This window comes from Schistocerca serialis, unplaced genomic scaffold (genome assembly GCF_023864345.2).
Source record: "Schistocerca serialis cubense isolate TAMUIC-IGC-003099 unplaced genomic scaffold, iqSchSeri2.2 HiC_scaffold_1005, whole genome shotgun sequence".
NCBI lineage: Eukaryota > Metazoa > Arthropoda > Insecta > Orthoptera > Acrididae > Schistocerca > Schistocerca serialis.
The window spans coordinates 10,001-15,000 of record NW_026047190.1 but is presented as its reverse complement, the minus strand read 5'-3'; the positions used below and the strand labels follow the sequence as shown (position 1 = coordinate 15,000).

At 53.8% G+C, this 5,000-nt stretch overlaps 1 non-coding gene across 1 annotated transcript in view; it reads left to right on the top strand.

The window, feature by feature from the left end:
- The first annotated feature begins 4,535 nt into the window (after positions 1-4,535).
- LOC126428963 (small subunit ribosomal RNA) overlaps positions 4,536-5,000 on the top strand; it is a 1,910-nt gene continuing 1,445 nt past the window's right edge. The window contains exon 1 of the ribosomal RNA XR_007576855.1: positions 4,536-5,000. This exon is cut by the window's right edge and continues 1,445 nt beyond it. This is a non-coding gene — a ribosomal RNA (small subunit ribosomal RNA).

The following is a 5,000-nucleotide window of genomic DNA, read 5'->3' as shown; positions in this document are numbered from 1 at the left end:
TGAGACGCCAAGCCGACTAAGACAGCGATGGGCCCACAGTGCCCATCTTTCGACCCCACCCACAAAGCCTGCGTCCTCTGTCGACCACAGCACCCCAACGCCAGCGCCTCTGCCGCACGAAATCGTCGACCGGCAATCACTCCACCGGCGCCCCACCCTAACCGCCCAACTCGCAACTCCAGCGGATGAACGGCGGACTTTTCCCGCAGTCGCAATGTGCAATCCACCCCTATAACTTGCGTTTCATGAAGAGTTATGTCCAATATGCGACATTCCCGCTGTCCCTATACATGAGCTGCGAGCTGTACCAGTTACGAGCTAGAGACGCGATCGCGTTGCTCTCTGTACGAATGCCGATGCTGAGCGGTCAGCTAGGAGGCGCTCCATCCATGTCGGTACCGGTGGGCGTTGCACTCGCAGTCGCAAAAACGTACGGCAAGTATATTACTCGGAAGAGTTTATGACAGTCCAAGCCCCCCTGCGTGGGGAGCGTCTTTCTAGGCCATGACCCACCGGAAGGGCGCAGCGTCCCCCACCCCAGACATGTGACGTCACACTATCGGTATTGACGACTCGACTCATTGCTTATAATCATTTGCCATACACCGGTGGAAGCTGCCGAGACGAGTAGCTACATAGCGCGCTCGCCGTGTCACTAATGTACAGAGATACAACAGTTTCGACTGGAACCGGATTAAACGTATACACGGCGCTGATTAGTAATACATAGACCCATCAGAATACAGATAATATATACAACTGTCCGTATACATGCTGAAAGACTCTGCTCACAATCACAACCACACGGCAGCCACACACTCTTATCACACACTACTCTCCGCCTGTAACACGCACACAGACAATATGTAAGCACCAGCATGGAACAACACCCAGTGCATCCTCTCCGCCACATGAGACAATCCACACTGTCATAACCAGACTGGGAGGTCCACTCAGAAAACGGAATATCCCACCCCCCCGACAACCACCATTGCTCAGCTAAGCCACCAACACCCACACATGTCCTACACAGGGGTGCACCCAACATCACAATACTGCCTCCTCTCACAGCACACAAACAATGGCAGGAATGAAAGACACAGGTCTGCCACAAGCATGGAATCGGAGCGCCGCCTGTCATGAGCCAAAGGTGCATCCTGACGTGGCAAATCAGATGATGCCGCAGGCATCCACTTACTATAATCACAATCAACAAACCGACCGGCCGCCCCCCCCCCCCCCCCCCATTACACCTTTCCATACAACAATGTGTACCTTAACCTAAACTATACTGTACCTTAACCTAAACTATACTGTACCTTAACCTAAACTATACTGTACCTTAACCTAAACTATACTGTACCTTAACCTAAACTATACTGTACCTTAACCTAAACTATACTGTACCTTAACCTAAACTATACTGTACCTTAACCTAACCTATACGGTACCTCAACCTAACCTATATTGTGCCTCAACCTAACCTATGTTGCGCCTTAACCTAACCTATGTTGCGCCTTAACCTAACCTATGTTGCGCCTTAACCTAACCTATGTTGCGCCTTAACCTAACCTATGTTGCGCCTTAACCTAACCTATGTTGCGCCTTAACCTAACCTATGTTGCGCCTTAACCTAACCTATGTTGCGCCTTAACCTAACCTATGTTGCGCCTTAACCTAACCTATGTTGCGCCTTAACCTAACCTATGTTGCGCCTTAACCTAACCTATGTTGCGCCTTAACCTAACCTATGTTGCGCCTTAACCTAACCTATGTTGCGCCTTAACCTAACCTATGTTGCGCCTTAACCTAACCTATGTTGCGCCTTAACCTAACCTATGTTGCGCCTTAACCTAACCTATGTTGCGCCTTAACCTAACCTATGTTGCGCCTTAACCTAACCTATGTTGCGCCTTAACCTAACCTATGTTGCGCCTTAACCTAACCTATGTTGCGCCTTAACCTAACCTATGTTGCGCCTTAACCTAACCTATGTTGCGCCTTAACCTAACCTATGTTGCGCCTTAACCTAACCTATGTTGCGCCTTAACCTAACCTATGTTGCGCCTTAACCCAACCTATGTTGCGCCTTAACCCAACCTATGTTGCGCCTTAACCCAACCTATGTTGCGCCTTAACCCAACCTATGTTGCGCCTTAACCCAACCTATGTTGCGCCTTAACCCAACCTATGTTGCGCCTTAACCCAACCTATGTTGCGCCTTAACCCAACCTATGTTGGGCCTTAACCCAACCTATGTTGCGCCTTAACCCAACCTATGTTGCGCCTTAACCCAACCTATGTTGCGCCTTAACCCAACCTATGTTGCGCCTTAACCCAACCTATGTTGCGCCTTAACCCAACCTATGTTGCGCCTTAACCCAACCTATGTTGCGCCTTAACCCAACCTATGTTGGGCCTTAACCCAACCTATGTTGGGCCTTAACCCAACACACGTTGGGCCTTAACCCAACACACGTTGGGCCTTAACCCAACACACGTTGGGCCTTAACCCAACACACGTTGGGCCTTAACCCAACACACGTTGGGCCTTAACCCAACACACGTTGGGCCTTAACCCAACACACGTTGGGCCTTAACCCAACACACGTTGGGCCTTAACCCAACACACGTTGGGCCTTAACCCAACACACGTTGGGCCTTAACCCAACACACGTTGGGCCTTAACCCAACACACGTTGGGCCTTAACCCAACACACGTTGGGCCTTAACCCAACACACGTTGGGCCTTAACCCAACACACGTTGGGCCTTAACCCAACACACGTTGGGCCTTAACCCAACACACGTTGGGCCTTAACCTGCTCTGTAATTGTCATACGACGCGTTAAATTAGTGTAGTGTTGCCTAACTGCAACCCCCGCAATATAGTTTGCTACTCGCACTGCCCGGTCCCCAGTGTATCGCTTCATGTTAAACACCTTGCAGCTATACACTGTAATGTGGATGGCAGCAGGACGTACATGCTCAATGCCCTTTGCAGTTGTTCATTGGCATTTGCAGTTGTTCATTGGCATTCGCATGGCGAAGCACTTAGCCTACGCTGTGGTACGGCCTGTGTCAACTGTCCGCTGATGTTGTACGTCCAAATCACACACTGTACTGCACATTGGTCCTCATGTACTGAATGATACATCGTGGTACATGTGACCGTACAACGACTGCGCCAACAACGGCGAACCATGCGGTCCAAATGTTGTGCACTCAGCTACGTGTCGTCTCCCTATAAGAGCTGGATTGCAGTGTGGTATGCCCTGGATGGCGATCAGCATGAGCCGTCTGTTGATGTAGTGGCGCGTGTTGTCAGACGTAGTCGTCTCTTCTCACACACCGTGATAGCATGGTGCACTGCGTTCCACATCTGCGACATGCGACAGAGGCCGGTTGACAGTCGTTCGCGCAATGGACATCGCATACGTACGGGGGCCACCTTCCACGTGTTCGCGAAGCGTGCACATGTTGTTGCGTGTATGTGGGCAGACATAGTGTGTCGTGACACCTGACACAGGCATGCAACAATCGTTGAATTTGCAAATGGCGATGGACGCCTACGTTTGCTGGTGACGTTACGCAAATGAACAACTGGTAAACCGTTGTGGTGCGGTTGTTCTCGCTAGAGGTGAATCAGTGATGGCGACGATCGGTTGAGCTACCAACCGGTTGTTCCAGCGATACCCACCATGCCCACGAACGTGAATGGCATCTGGGTGTGAAGCGATACGCGGCGGTGGCTGGGTGGGACCGTCCCCGGCCGGTGAGGGGGGGCCTCCCGGCGTGCTGGCCGCGCGGTGCGTGGGCGCACGCGCTACAGCCGGCTGGTGGGGGCGGCCAGTGGCAGGCGCGCCGGCCGACGGAGGCGGCAGGCGGCGCAGCTGCGCGCCGGCGCACCCTGCACGCGGCGCCGTGCGGCCAAAGTAGGTCCTCGCGGGCCCGGTGCGAAGCGCGGTGGACATCTGCAGTGTGCTGGTCCGATTGAGGACTGTGTGCGCTGAGGATGCGCCGCCGCCCGGCGCTCGGCGCCGCGACGCCGTCTGCTGCTCGGTCGCCTCTGCGGTTCTCGCAGGTGGTTTGTATCGCAGCTGTGCGGACGTGTTGGCGCGTGCGCTGTGCTGGGAGAGTTCGCTTCGGCACCCAAGTGGGGCTTTTGTCCTTCTGTGGCGCTGGCGTTGGAGCTGCCGGTCACCGTAGGTGGCGCGTGTTGTCTCCCGCCGGCAATGCCACGACAGCACGCTCCCGGGCCTCTGTCGGCAGCGGCAAGCTCAGTTGGGAGCACGGGTGGTCGCACCTAAAGCGTCTACTCGCCAAACCCCGGGCGATTGCGCCTCTCTCGAACCCGACCAAGTACTTAGGACGGCGCTGCGCGCCGCCGGGACCTGAGAGGGTTTCGAGGTGTATGGTGCAGGGGAGCTCAGCCTCCTCCTGTTTGCAGAATAATTGAGCGGACGCTTGCGTGTTCGCGCGGGCCCCCGGGACACACTCCCGGGCGGCCGGCTGCTCAGCTCTAGTTGACGCAGCTCCCTGGTTGATCCTGCCAGTAGTCATATGCTTGTCTCAAAGATTAAGCCATGCATGTCTCAGTACAAGCCGCATTAAGGTGAAACCGCGAATGGCTCATTAAATCAGTTATGGTTCCTTAGATCGTACCCACGTTACTTGGATAACTGTGGTAATTCTAGAGCTAATACATGCAAACAGAGTCCCGACCAGAGATGGAAGGGACGCTTTTATTAGATCAAAACCAATCGGTCGGCTCGTCCGGTCCGTTTGCCTTGGTGACTCTGAATAACTTTGGGCTGATCGCACGGTCCTCGTACCGGCGACGCATCTTTCAAATGTCTGCCTTATCAACTGTCGATGGTAGGTTCTGCGCCTACCATGGTTGTAACGGGTAACGGGGAATCAGGGTTCGATTCCGGAGAGGGAGCCTGAGAAACGGCTACCACATCCAAGGAAGGCAGCAGGCGCGCAAATTACCCACTC